Raw genomic sequence first — 15911 nt, forward strand, 5'->3', positions numbered from 1 at the left:
ATTACCCTTCTCAAAAGAGCTGAACTTCCCAAGGTCTGAGTCTGAGTATGGAGTTGCAATTAATCAGTTTCAGTGGGAGCTGCATGTGTAGTGTCTGAAAGTAGCTGAGAGCTCAAAATGTGTATCTAGTATTTCAAGCAGGTGATTTTCTGAGCTAACTATTTATATTCCTGGCCAGCAAAATAAGCATGTCCTGTTCTGAGCAACTTACTCACAAAGTAATGCATTGTTTTTGTAAGAAAAAGATCCTTAACACACTGCAGCAGAGATACAGGATAGTTTTCCCAAGCGTTTTGTGTCTTGTAAATTTTGACTCTGCTCTGAAGGAAAACAAGTAGATGTGCTTTCTTTGGACACTGTGCCTCTGGTTCCTTGAAATAGCTTAGCTTCATTCTGCTTCTGATCATGTTGCAGCAATGATACTTTTTAATTCATGAGTGGAGAGAAGGAGTTGGAGAAACAGGTGATTGACTTACATCTGTTCCGCATAGAGCAGATTGTGATTTGCCTCATAATTTTTCTAACTCATCACTAGAAAAGATGTTTAATACAATGAATTGCTAAACAAAATAGTTATTATTTTATTAGTAAAATGAAACTAGTACACTTCTCTTATGATATGATTTATGTCAGATTTTTAGACTTTTATATCACCCAAAAGCCCTGGTAAGTCCTAAGATTCATCTTGTACTGCACGTAATATGCTTAAAAATTCCATCACCAAAGTGAATACGATTTCCTCATCAAATTATGGCACAAATTTGATTTCTATATATATTTCATATTTATATGGCAGATATATGTAATTCTACATACACCCCTTTAGGAAAGACTGAAATAGTTCTAGGACATTGTGACTTAGACAACATGTAATGCAGTTTGCAGTTATTTCATCTGTTGGCTCAGGCAAACTAATTCAAGCAACTACAAGCCTCTGCTTGCCAAACTGTTCCCTTGGATAATTCTTTCCTGTGATTGGGGTTTTCCCCCAGAAGTGCTCCTATAGAGACATCTTTTTGCTGTCTTTTGAAGGAAGTGGCTGAACGCTTAAGCGGGAGGTCTGTGGCACGGGTTCTTGTAGAGCAGGGGCAAAAAGAGGAAAGGTTGGAGAATGCTCACAGGTTTTTAAGTTCATGGAGACATCAGCTTCCTAAATGTCTGAACCAAGATGACTTTGCCTGATGATCCATGTGCAGATCTGCCAGTTAAAACCATGAAGTGAGACAGTGGTTGTATTCTGATGGTATGTAATCACAGAGTGCCCTCCATGGCTTGGAAAGACAAGAATTGTCCCATCTATAATGTATCTTCAGGTAAGAACTTTTCTTCTCTCTCGTGCAGAGAGGGAAGCATTTGGTTCAGTCCAATAACTCCTATGAGCTGCTGGATCATGCACTCAATAGCCTCCTGTCATCTGGGACCTCTCTAGATTTCCAAGACTGCTCAAAAGACATTGAGATAACATTTGGGATGACATCAGCCAGCTCTTTGAAGACTCCTGGATGAATCCTGTCAGGCCCTATAGATTTGCAGGGATCTAGCTGGGAAAGAAATCCCACACAGTTTCAGGGTCAGCTGTTAGTTGATCATTCCTGCAGTCATGATCTTCCAGCTCAGGGCACTGAAAACCTCTTGGTCCATCATCCATGTTGAGGACAGAGGCAAAGAATGTGTTAAACACCTGTGCCTTTTCTGTGTCCGAGTTTGTGAGATGACCATCCTCACCCTGTAATGAGCTGATGTTATTTTTACACTGCCTATTGCCATTAATATATTTTAAAAACCTCTATTATTGTCCCCTACAGTTCTGGCCAGCTTCAACTCTAGTTGAGCTCTGGCAATCAGCACAATTTTCAGTGTAGTTATTTAGTAACACTGAAGTTTGCCTTCTTTATTAAAATGATCACACCAGTTCTACATTGTTTATGATTATAATGAAAAGATGCTTTTACAAAGCAGTGAAATATTACTTCATACTGTAAAATACAGTTCATTAAAATGCATTCTCATTGAGTTTTTCACTGGTAGCATTTGCAAAGTAGTTATTAAAAGAAACTGTAAAAGCTATATATTTATTTATATAATATGAAACTGTTATTAATCATCTATATGTTTTGTTTTATACAAAGTTTGTTCGTTAAACCTAACCTTATTATAGAAATTATACTTGGATGGAGAAATTTATCACATTTCACTTTTCATCAACCAGAGCTGCCTATAGTCTAGTGACCTCAGCTTGTTTACACAAGTCACAGCTCAATGTTTAATGCAGTAATACAAGCACAATATGTAGTTCCACAACTTCTTTTAAGCTCTGGCATAATTAGCTTCCATTAATTAGTTAATGAATTAGCTTTCATTAATACCTTACCTCTACAGTTACAAAGGTCACCTTCAGATTCAGACAGAGGAGTTTCTGGTGGTAATTCTAAGAGATGGAAACTGTCCTCATTAATAGCTGTAGATGTTAGTTCTGAAGTTTAACAAATACTATTAAAATTTGAACACTAGTATCAAATTACTTTTTACCTGTCACTTTCCAAGCAGTGAAGGTTCTTCTTACCATGATAACAGTTGTATCCATGATGCATTTAATGCCATTCTGTTCCTTATGCACTGTCATGGGTTGCAAATATCATGTCCAAAATCTGTGCTAGCCTGCCACAGTGAAACTGCTTGTAGGTTTTATGACAATAAAAATATCAGCATAGAGCCTAATGTGGCAGAAGTGAGAGGGAATGGGGTCTGGAGGTTGTGCTGCACAGTTAAGTCTCACATGAGGTGGAAAGCTGCCTATTGGGACCACATGGAGACATGGCAGTCCTGGGTTTTCCAGATGGAATTTTTAGGCAGACACAGGAGTTGACTCCTTTGCTTGACATGCCTTCAGTTGCATGGTAGACATCACTTATAAACTCTACAGGCTCACTCAGAGTTCTCTTTTTGCTCAAGGAAGAGCTGTGGTGTCACTCTCAGTAGAGTCAGAGGTAAAACGTTAAAAAAAGAAACAAAAAAGTTAAGACCATTTTTAATTTTTTTTTTCTAATGCCTGACCAATGATTAAAATGCTTGGCCATTTTGAGGAAAATTCACTTTGATTTTTGTGGCTGTAAAGAGCAAGGGTGACTGATGGACCTCCAAGGAGAAGAAGAGGCTCACATGTTTATAAATTTTTTTTCTTTCAAAAATAAAATAACCATGGAAAAAGACCCCTTAAAATGGAAATGGGAGCTCCCTGTAAAGGCTCTTCATGCTGATCAGCAGCAACAAGATGTAGAAAAATACCAGTGACAGAAAGATTGCTTCATTTGCAAGTGTAATTGTCTCCAAGAGAGGTGTTCATACAGCCACAGATATTACTTTCCTTGCCACTCGTTACTGGTGGATAGTGTAAGGGATGTCATGATCATGCAGGTAAATGAGGAAGCAGGTAACTAACCTACAGCACTTTGATGGTTGCCTATTGAACACTTGGCCTCCTGGGGAAGCAGCATAATACCCTGAGATGCAATATAAAACATTTATAGGCTCCCTTTAAGAAGGCTTCCAGAGGGGAAGGTTCAGCTTTTCCATATTGTTCCAGAGTGTTTTGCTGGAAGAAATACACTGTGAAGAAAGGGGCAAGCAGAGAAAGTTAGCAGTAATTACCATGCTTTAGGGCTTTTTGTTAGCATCTTCCTTGGTTGTTTCTACAAACCAAAATATTTCAAAGCAATAACATAAGTAGAAACAGTAAATCCCATTTGAAACAGGAATATGTAATTTTTTTTTTTCAAACTTCATCATATACAGCCATCTCTGAGTTTCAAACTGAGTACTGCAACTACCAGACAGACAACGCCTGTGTCGAGTGTAGAGCCTGCTGACATTCTAACAAGCTTTTATAATATTTGATATACCTTAGTGGTGAGGAAAACATGACTTCATTTATTTTCCAGTAAACTCTGTACTTAAACAGTTAAATAACATATAAAGTGCATGATTTTTCTCACTTGGTGTGGTATGGTCTGTGACATGTAACAGGATATCCACTTTATTTCATTTGGTTAGAAAAAGTTAACCAAATCTAGTAACATGGTGGAAAAGTAAAAAAATAGCTTTATAGAAAATCAAATTATTTACATTTAGTTCTATGTCATCATCCAGCCTCCTGGGGAAAGAATTTTATAACCTGTCCAAATTTATGCTGAATTTTACCATCCGAAGACACGTAGTTAAAAGGAACATTTTTGAAAGAGAAATCCCATTTTAATTGCATTTTAATCCACCCACAGAGATGCTGCATTTTGTGGATTTGATTAGCTGAAGGCCATTTCTCTTGTATACTCAGAAATGCAAATTTTTGAATCTCATCAGGCAATTTTACTTATGCAAGTCTAGTATGTAGTAACATACATTGTATAGAGCAAAATCCAAAAAATCCTTTCCCTGCCTCCAGCCTGTGCTCATTCTTTCTAATAAGTTATCATTACACTGAGCCATGTTTGCACATCCTACCTCCTCAGGGAGAAGTAGGGTCACAACAAGGAGATGTTCTAAGTGCCACTTGTCTCCATTTCATACCAGAAATCATTTTTAATGAGCACATTCACTGGTTTCAGGGCAATGCCCACCAAATCGAATCCCTCTGAGCCAGAACACGTGGGAGTCTTTAGCAAGGGTGCGTGCCTCATGAACAGACCAAAAAGAGGCCTGAAAATAGAGGTCTGCAAAAGATCCCATGATAAATTGCTAGCTGAAGTGAGTTGCATTTGAAACATGAGCTGGTGTGATTCATTATTCTGCTTGCAGCATTTGTATGGGAAAGTTCAGTAAACTAGGCTATAAAAATTTATGACCAGTTTGAATGTGGACAAAAATAGTGAGTTCATGTGTTTCCTGACTCAGGTGGTGATGGACAGTAACAGCATATAGTACTCTCAAGTACAGAAATCCACAGAGTTTTATTTAGTGTGACCTGTCACTGTGCCCCTGCACATTTCTAACAAGGCAGCAGCATTGGCTGGTGCACTGCACAGTGAACTGCTTTGGCTTAAAAAATAGCATAGAGGGTATTTCTTATATGCATGAACATAAACTATGGTACTAGGTGCTGCAGGGAATTTAAGTTAGAAAAGAATTTAAGTTGGAAAAATTTAAGTTATTTTTGTTGAGAAAACTCAACAAAGATTTAGGAAGATTTAACTCTGCTCTCCCTATAGTGTAGGCACCCCATCCACCTTTTACTTCTAGGTCCTTTTATACCCAGAAACCCACCTGTATTTTCCTGCACAAGTTTTTAGAACCCAGCACAGGGCTGCTCCAGACAGCACAGCAGTGGGATCCTTGATCCCAGTCCAGGGGAGCCCTGCTGCCAGTGATGCAGTGAAGACAGACCAGTGCTGGTGCAGCAGGAGATTTCCTGTACAATATTAGTCTCACTCTTTTGGGACCACAGAGACAATTAGCCCTGTAGCATGGATTTTCCTTTTATGTCCTCTAACTCTTCTATACTTGTCACACAAGTGAGGTGAGTCTGCTGCTGCTGCATAAAACACATACATTGTGTTTCTCAGAAAAAAACAAAAAAATAAAAAGGATTTCATCTTTCCTGAGAAGTCACCAAGGTTTTGCTATCACTATTTACAATTCAGCCAATGCACTAGTCTTCAAAATAAAGGATAAACCTCCCTTCCTGATGACATTGCTCATTTTCCCCCAGAAATGTTCAAGGAAAAATTTGCTCTGGGATCTGAGCAGGATACAGGAAAGCCTTATGAAGATAGTGCTTCTGCTCCATCTGGACTAAATAAATCTAGCAGAGATGTATACAAACATGTTTTTATCCTGCCCATGCTTCTAACTGAAGAAATGGACTTTGGAGACCTTAAGACTCTTCTCCAGAGTCTCTGAACTCAGTCATTTCCAATAAAAAGTGTCATGGCAGTAGAGGAATTTGAGAGCACCTTAGGGCAGCCCTGGGCCTTGCTTACTGCACTGTTTTTTTGCTAGGTGATGAGTTTGTTCCGCTGGTTATTTTGAATGTATTTTGATATTAATCCATTTTACATAAGATAAAGTACTGTATTCCTCAAAAGAACCCATAGGAGTAGCAAAGCTAGTTTTGTTTGATACTGGTGTGAGAGGAATCACAAGCTCAGACTCATAATGAGAAATTTATTGCTACCTGGTAATTGTTCACTCTCTTCTCACTTAGTCTGAGGACAATCTAGTTACCCTGTTCCTTTGGTTTTATGAAGAGCCTATAGATTCAAAGACTAACTGAATAAAATACCAAAGCAAAGTAAAGCAGCTGTAGGGTAAAAGTTACAATACAATTAATACAAGTTTGAAAAAGCCACAGTTAAAAAAAAAAAAAAAAAGAAAGAAAAATGCCATTGCTGGGAATTCAATAATAGGGATTAAAAAACTTGATCCTTCTAAATTTGAAGGTATTATTGCATATGTAATAATCTTCTACAATCTTTAAATCGTTAATGTATTAAGTTTTAGGGTGGAGATGTTAAAGGAGAGTAGACCTGAGACATTTCTTTGGGTAGCTGTGGGAATTTGAGAGAGAGCTTCTGAACTCCTCTGGGAACCTAATGCTCTGTAATAAATGTAATTCCTGAATTATTAATCAAAAGAGTATATACTCTCATAAATTATAAGCAACAGCTGGGGAAGTGACCGGAAGACTATTTCCTAGGACACCAGGGAGTGATGCTCAGAATGTCATTGTTTGAGCTGAGATAGACATGGCTACTCTGATTCAGTAGCCTTAGAACAGTTTACTCAACTGCAAGGACTCTGCTGCACTCAGATAGGCTGAATCCTCTATAGCCATGCTCAGAGATGGACGAAGGGGAGCAGACACCACCCTGTCTAATTTTTTACCCAGATAGCGACATTTGGAACAAGCAGCCTGCTCCACAGTGCTGAGAGGCATTGCACTGGGGCAAGGCACTGTAACAGGCCATGCCAAGCAGGGCAGTGCTTCCCAGCAGGCTCCCCCTCTGCTGCTGCAGATGGCTGGGGTGTGAGCCATCAGCCCAGCAAGGCAAGTCCTGTGGGGCCTCGCCACAGCACCTGCAGGAAGGCAGCAAGAGCCAGGAGCCGCTGCTTTGCCCAGATCTGTTGGTGGGTAGGATGTTATCCAAAGGGAAGCAACAGCTTCCAACCTTGATTCTGGTTATTCACTGGTCATTACTTTTTCTCTCCTTTGAGCACTCTCCAGCTGTAACTGAGAAATTTCTATTGAGAAATTGCTACCATGAGATTTGGGAGCCTGGCTGCTGTGTTAAGGAAAAACTGAATGTAATGCCTCTTTCTGTAGGTATTGAGAAATGCCTAAAATCATTACTGTGGTCCTGATAAACATTTCAGCATTTTACTTGTATTTCAAATATAGGAATAAGAGAACTGGGTCTTGTACTGATATGCAAAAGAAATTGAAGAAATGTGGTATAATAGAAACTAGATCAATCTCCAAAAGGTAGGGAAGCAGTGATTTTTACTTGACTTGTGATTGTGCAGAGGGACCAGATGTTGCTTCTGACATCTAAAGAAACAGATCAGAGAGATCAGAACAAACATGCCAAATTAGACTACCCTTATGAGGAACTGCACACATTGTTGGAGATGTGCATTACTAATCTCTTACAGCAAGTAAGTGGTGGGAAAGAGGTGACCAGAGGCAGCAAACCTTTATTGTGCTGCCTAGAAAATAATTGGCTATAATACTAGAAGAAATGTATCACAGGAAGGAACGGTGAAGAGCTGTTCAGTTATTTGCCTGATTAATTATTTTAATAATAAATAACCTTAGGTAGATTGTTCTGAAAATCCAGCACAACTGCCTAGAAATTTCCCATTGTCAGTCAAAAAATTCTAAGACAATTTTTACTCTCTTTCTGTCATTCTTTTTGGAATTATTTTGCCTGCCTTTCTATGCAGACAGAGAAGGAAAGTGAGACCTAATATTTCTTCAACCACTTGTGTATTGTCTTTGTTATCCTCTGGCTATTCTATACTTTCCATTGTACCAACAGGGCTGGACACCTTCAGAGGACAGACCTGAGCATCTGAACTATTTCTCTCTGTGGCTACATGTCCACTGCTAAAGATTTTTGTCCAAGAGAGCAGTGCTTGTTCTCAGGCCAAACCAGGATACAGGATGAGTGGTGTCCTGACTGTTTGGGACAGGCTGCTGCTAGAACAGAGGGACCATGCTGGTCTGCCCAACCATTTCACCAAGTCTTCCCTGGCTGCCCCACCAGCACTGAGTCCTAACAGGTGCTTTTCAATGGAAAACACCTCAAATATGGCAACACCAGTCCAAGCATAAGCAGTAGGTTCAAGTCCTGACCATCTGTTTATTAATCAGGGAAGCAGACAGATGGAGTGACCATCAACTGCTCTCTGTATATAATGCAGTAGCAGGAGAAGAGCTGAGGAGAAAGCAGCTGCTGCCCATTTCTCAGCCCCCTGTTTTGGAACAGCACCACAGTACCCAGATTTTTTTAACACAGCCTTACTACAAACATGTATCTCTTCATCATGTAAATGGAAAATTGTGCTTGACATACAGCCCCCTCATAAAAACAAACTGCTTATGCCTGTGGCTATAAATATATACACACAGAGAACTCTCTACATCTCTTTATCTATAGATATAGTTATACATCTCTGGAATTAAATTTTCTATGCTTCTGTCCTGTCTGATTGTCCTTTGGTCCCCAGACTACGATGATTTCCACATCAGCAGATTCCCAGTGCTTGCTGAGATGATGTTACAAGACTATCACATGTGAATGGAGCCAAGCTTGGTGTAATTTATACCCAAATGCTCTGGCCTGGATTAGACTGTGGAATTAGATGGTTTTCATGGGTTTTCTTTTTGAGAGAATTAACTTCGTTGATTCAGGAATTATCTCAAAATTAAAAGAAAAAGGCAAACCCCAAAATCCTAGTTTATATGTAGTGTTGCTGCAGGCATCCAGGAATGACCTGAGGAGCTGAGTGATTTGACAGCTCAACATTCCTTACATGCCTCTCCATCTTCAGCCCACTTTGAAGCAGAGAGGTGGTCCCTCAGAGCAATTGAGGAGGGCAGGTTTGGGGAGCAGAAACCCCAGCTACAGCAGCTTCTGAATCTGAATGCCAGAGTTTGTTTCAGTGCTTCACAAATGACATACATGTGACATGCACTAAAAATGATCAGTGGTCTCAGGGAGGCAGGGAAGCCAGAAGGAAAAGCCTTGAGTTCTTCAATGGATAAAAGCAGGACAGGTTTGCTCTGCTTCTGGCTGGGGGACAAGCAGAAATTTCTCTGTCTTATGGTGCTGTTCCTTCCTGAGTAGGTATCCAAAATATAGAAGCATAATTCTTAATTCTCTCCACTGTGCTAAGGAGGAGTACTGCTGGTACAAAATGAAGAGGTGCACTGTCCCAGAGCAGCAGACATCCACACCATGTCCTGAGACACAGATGCTCAGAGAGGCTTGGGAAGGGATGCAAACCCTGGGGCCATGGCTGACAGGGAGCTGGGTGCTCTCCCTAGGCTTTCCCACTAATTGTGTGCAAACCCCAGCATGCTGGGTGCTCACCATTTCCACAGAGCTCAGCCTCACCCACGTTCCAGCCTCTCTCTGCCTGCTGCAGAAGAGGTGAGTTAGCTCAGGCTGGGGCTGAGTGCTGTGCCTGCAGCCACATGCTAGGAAGGAAGGTGTGGGGTGCCAAGCTACATTTTTCTCCGCAGGCATTTTTCTGAGTCAGGCATGTAAGCTCCAAAAAGTGGAGGGGCTCTCCTTCCCTCTTTTCTTATCAGGCAGGTTTGGTGCTCAGTAGGTAAGCTGTTTTCAAAAATAACTGTGAAGCTCTTCACTTTCCTCCTGCAGTCAAGCAAGGAGGCAATTATTTAGTTCTGCTTCTAGGACAAGAGGTTTTGGATCCTTCTCTGTATTCCTAAATTGGGTAAAGGTAGAAATTTTGACTGCTTCAAACCATTTTCTTATTTCTTACAGTAAGGAAGAGATTTTTTTTATTCTCTCCAGTGTTCCTCTGTGTTTGTGGCCACTTAACTCCCAGATTGCCCTCTTCCAAACACACAAGGGGAAGAAAAATCACCCTCTTAAGGAACTTTCCCACTTTGCACCAGAAAGACAACATTTTAAGATTAAACTATGCAATATATTCCTAAGTTTAATTCATCAAACGATTCACAAAAGCAAAAAATGTCTTTCCCTTTTTTTAGAAAAAAAAAAAAAGCATTGATTTAATTGCAAAATCAAATAAAAGAATTTAAAAATGACAAAAAATAGTGTTCTAATGCAGACTAACATTCACATATAAGTATATGCAATATTCACTTACTTTTATATTTGACTGAAAAAGATGGTATCCATCTGTTATTTTGTTTATTTTTTAATAGAAGTAAAAGCTACCTTCAAAGATGTGAGGTAATGTCCATCAATAATTCACTTTCAATGGCTATAGTATTTAAAGATAACTACCCACTGGACCATTTATTAGCCCTGACAGAGTGGTACAGTGTCAGATATCACTGAAAGGCCTGGAGGATTAAGGCACCAACCCTGCAAACTCTGACATGCTTGCCAGTCAAACTAGTCTCCAGGACATAGTTAAACCAGGTCATAACCCTTTGACTGAAGTAATTGCATTTAAGTCTGTTCATGCTTTGGAGCATTGCCTCTCTGGCTGCAGGGAAAATAAAAGGGTTAGCTCAGCACTGGAAAAAAAAATTATATAAATGTAATATACCTTTTTTTTTTATACATCATATAACAGATACAGTCTGTATCATTTGTCTATAAAACTGTGATCACATACTCTGCAAAATATTGTAAAAACTAGAAGTAAAAAGAATCAGACTGGTTGAATCTTTAAGGGAGGTTAGGAATTAAGTAAGCAGACATCTCTCAGTGATTATTTTAAATTCTTTAGTTATGTACAAGCAAGAAAAAACTTTTCCTTCAGATTCTTAAATAATATTTGCTTATATAACAACACTCCACTTGTTTTCTGGTTTAGAGAGTGCCATAAAGTCAGATCGTGCTGCTATAGCATCAGGATGCATTTTAGTCTTGTAATAGCTACAATGTCCCTGATTTTCTGTGCATCCAAGGAAATAAAAACCCCGACTCACAAATATTGTTTTTTCCCTAACTTAACACCCTGTCATATTGGGCTAACTGGTAATATATTATTATTAGAGGCAATGATGCTAAAGGAGGAGAAAAATGAAAGGCTGAATATCAAATCTGATCCACATGTCCAGGTCAATGTTGCTGCCTCACGTAGCAAATCCTCTTTTATTGGCAGTACCCACCCTTTTCTCTGGTCTGCCATATCGAACCACGCTCTGGTTGACAAGTGTACATTAGTCTCATTTAGCATTCCTTCTCCTGGAGCAGCACACAGGACAGTAATTTGGGCTGTGTTTGGAGAGGAGCCCTGTTACTGCCCGTGCTTGGCCAGGGACTCCTTCAAGCTGCCCATGCACCTGAGGGCAGCACGCAGCTCAGCAGCAGCAGCATCATTCCTGACCCAGTGCCCAAGCCCTGCATGCCCAGCACCCCAGCCAGGAGGAGGAGGAGGCTGTCACTCACCTCCTGCTCTGGTGCTGCCCTGCTGTGCCCTGTGGAGCCACCTCTGCCACAGCGTGGCTTTATCTTCCCTTTGCAGCCACCAGCTCCCTGCGTCCTGGAGGGCAAGAAATTCCTGCCAGAAGCACAACAGGCATTTTATTGCTGCAGCAATGTCATGAACTGCTGGAACAGAGCCATGGAAACTTCCTCTGGAGCTGGAAAATTAAACTTTTTTTTTTTTTTTTTTTTTTTTTTTTTTTTTTTTTTTTTTTTTTGAGCAATCTGGGGAAAACTGGTAATGTACTTTTCTGCAGCAGTGTGTATAGAGCAAACTGTGGCCCACAGTTGTGTGAGTAAAACAAGCCTGAGTGCCTCTAGCCTGGCTCAAAGAGGCTGAGCTTTTCTTTCTTAGGTCATACTAAGCTTAAACTCTTCCATTTAATTATTAAAATACTCATACTTAGTCCTAGAAAACCCTTCTACCCTGGAAGTAAGGTCTCAGTAAGTTTTTCTTTTTGCTGATTTTCATGCTCTTCCCAGAGTAAAGAATCTGATTTCTCTTTTTCCAGTGGATCTAATTTACACTTATCTTAGAGCTACAACTTCTGATATACAATAAGCATTCATTTCCTCCTTACAAAATAGAGAACCTGAAAGAAAACATAGGTAGTATCTATATATGAGAAGAATTGAAAGGAGAGAAAGGGAACATTTGTTCTCATCAATTTTTTGTAGAAAATCCATAACATCAGATTATGACAGAATGTCCAGTGTTATGAACTAATAAAATCCAGCCCATTGTGACTGTTGCTGAAGGCAATTAGTGTGCTGGATGCCTTCTTATATTTTAAATAAATGAGCTTATTAATTATATAGGGAGAAATTTTTGTGCACTGTAACTTGAGTGTCATTGTTTTGCCAGCAAGTCCAAAAATACCTTAAAATTCAGTGAAAAAAATGCTGAAAATTGATATAAATCGTAAGTTTTTACCAGGAAAGCTGAAGCAGCAGTTTGTTCTGTCTAGTTTTATGAAGTGGCACATCCATGTGTTGCAGCACTTCAGAGGTCCTGTTTCCAGAGGCTGTTTCCCAGGTGGACTCTCTGCTGTCTATCAACACAGCTGAGCATTGCAGCCTTTTCATCACTGGAGAAACTCATCTGGGTGTCTTACAGGGAGAAATGGAGCCAGGGAGAATTAGTTTACAGGCCTGTAATACCTTTGAGATCTTGACCCTTTGGTCAAATATAGCTGAAATTAGCTGACAAATGAGCAATTGTAAAACAAGACCTGAAAAACAGATCATGTAATCCCAACTTCTTTTGGAAAGTAGGCTGTGGGGGCAGAATGGACCAGTGCAGCTCTTTGCATCTCTTATACATTGAGAAAAGCAAACTCACACTAACAAATAAATTCACAAAACCAGCTGGTATATCTGATAGAGGTTGTCTGGAAAAAAACCCATACACAAATGATGTAAAACTGGAAAAAAATTTTCCCTTATTGTCACTCTTTAACCACAGGGTTTTAACCAAATGGCATTATTTTCATTGGATGTATCAGAGTTTTCAGGACAGAAGAGGAAATCCTTCAATGAACACAAAGTTTGAAAGGCCAAGATGTTGCTACTCTGCTTCTATAGAAGGAAAGACTTCAGTGGCAAAACAGTAAGTTACTTTTATCTTTGGTGCAACTCTCAGGTAATTTCACCAGCCTTAACAGAATGATATCTATCACCCAGGAGCGTTTTCTATTTTTGGTGGAAGTGCAGAATAGATGAGGGATTTGTTGTCTCTGCCTCTGGGTTTCCACTCTGGAGCCCAATTTATCCACCAATTTAAAGCCATGCCTAATTGCAACCAATGTCAGTTGTGCTTTCAAGTCTTTTGCTGAGACTGGACCACTGTCTGTTTCAATTTTTATTTAGGTGGCCATTGTGCCAGTAATAGACAGAGAATGAATATGTACACTTAACAGCTGTTTTCAAATGTTTCCAAATTTGTAGCTTGGTTCACATATTGAGCCATTGTCAGATTGCTGTGCTGAGCAGAATCAGTAGAGTGTGCTTTAAATATCTAGACTGACACAACTACAAAAAGTGATCAGCAAATGGCATGAAGCAGATGTACAGTAGCTATAGAAACCACAGCTTACACAAAACAAATAAGCATGGACCATTACCTACAATTTCGTTCACGTTCCTTCAGCAGCACCATAACATCCATTGAAAGGAATCTTGTGGGGTGGGCTGAGAAAATATGTTAAACACAAATATTGCTGAACAAAGAATAAAGCCATTTCAAACTTAATGGTGCTACAAGGGTATTTAAATGTACCAATAAAGAGAGTAATGAGGGATGCTGTCAGTGCCAAAGAAAAACACTAGAGAAAATTAGCTACAGTGACCTGCCTGTAGAGCACCACACTGCAATAGCAAGACAGTGTCATAACAGCTTTCAGCATCAATTAAAAAAAAAATCTCAAACTATTAAGTTTGGCACTATTTTTATTACTTGGTGATGTACAATATCACCCTTGAAGATTTTGGGTTTTCTACAAAAAATGGGACTCTTTCTTCAAAAGTAGGTTTGAAATGAAGATTGGATTGTAGCTGACAGCAGTGACCACAACCTTCTTTGCCTCCTTCAGGGTCTCCAAGGATACATCAAGAAAATATTTGTCTTATTTAAAGCAGGAAAAGTAAAGAAAGAGTGAAAGAGTGAGAGAGAAGAAAATGTAGAAACAAACTTCAGAAATAGTGAGGTATATATAATATATATTACTACCCTAAGGCACAAGTTAATTCTTACTCCTCACCCCTTTGGGTTCTTTTGCTTTAATTGTAGATCCTTTGTGCTGATGCCTTGGAGAGGACTCTGATGTCAGAAAGGTGCTTTCAGACTGTAAGTCAGGAAGCTGAATTTGAAGAGAAGCATGAGAAAGCAAAGAGAATATTGGGGGATCAAGTTTCGTAGCACCATTGAAACTTTTAGTTTGGAAAAGACCTTAGGCTCATCGAGTCCAGCAGTTAACCCAGCACTGCCAAGTCCAGCACTAAACCATGTCCCTGAGTGCCATTAGAGTGCCTCAGAGCAGGGCACACCCAGCAGCTGACACTTGAGTGGCAGCAAGTTCACCCCAGAGCTCTGTCTGGGCAGCTGTGTCAGTCCTGGTGGGTGTGGGACGTAGACAAGCCATGGGGGGATTCCATCACTCCCTGGTGGAACCAGCAGGGCTTCAGCTCCCTTCCTCTTCTCCCACAAGAACTGCTGCCCAAACTGGCATGTCATCCCTGTTTGCCCACTCTGTTTGTGCTGCCCCTGCTTGCTAGTGCTCCACTGCTCTAGATGATACACAAATACATCAAAAAGAGATGATCCTTGGCCTCGAATTGTTGCAGCTTGAGTAGACAAGAGAAAAGGACTACAGAAAGGAAGGGCTGTTGATCACTTTTTACAGGTAAAAAACTGACATATAGGCAGCTATAAGATACAGAACCTGCAAGTGCACTTAAAGGAGTATTCCTGCTCTTTCTCATTCCAAAAAATATGTCCTCAGTCTGCCAATAGCCCATGTACTGAAATAAAAAGAATCAGTATTTTCCAGGTTTTGAGACCAAGGTCATTTCACCAGTATCCTGGGAACAGAGGTGGGAGTGAGGACTCAGTACAATGCTCTGTCAGTATGCAAATGCAAATAAAATAAATAATCTCCTTCAAGGAGGATGGGCCTTTGTTTTTCTAAAATGGCCCCCTGAAAATAGCTGTTACCAACCGATCTTTTTGTTCTTTGAGGTATTCAATACCAATCAATACCATTCAATACCAATTCAATAACAATCTCCAGTGCTATCTAAAGATTTGATTGGTATGTGGAAAACCAGCATATGTCAAGTTAAAAGCAAGACATGTAGGACAGTTAGTTTCCCAAAGGATTATTGAATAACATTTCTCAAATACCTCATTCAATGCATTTAATGATATTTTTCCATACATTATTCATTTTTCATTACTTTCACATCTTATAGAAGGAGAATTTTCCCCAAAAGTTTAAATAAAATATTTGCAATTTAGTTCATTTCATTATTCATTAAACTCTTGCTTTCAATTTCTTTTTCATAAGCACAGTTCATCAAAAACAAGTGTTTAAACAGTAGATAGAGGGTGGTGATATAACTGACATAATATGGAACTAAAGAAAAAATTCCCACAATTTTAAGTTTTTGTATCTGGAAGGTAGAACTCAGAAGGGTAAAGACATGAGTTTCTCTGTGAACAAGTATCAAGTTTGCAGTGGAAGGGAATGATAGAGAGTGCTCCCAAGG

The sequence above is a fragment of the Oenanthe melanoleuca genome, chromosome 3 (assembly GCF_029582105.1).
Source record: "Oenanthe melanoleuca isolate GR-GAL-2019-014 chromosome 3, OMel1.0, whole genome shotgun sequence".
NCBI classification, from domain to species: Eukaryota; Metazoa; Chordata; class Aves; order Passeriformes; family Muscicapidae; genus Oenanthe; species Oenanthe melanoleuca.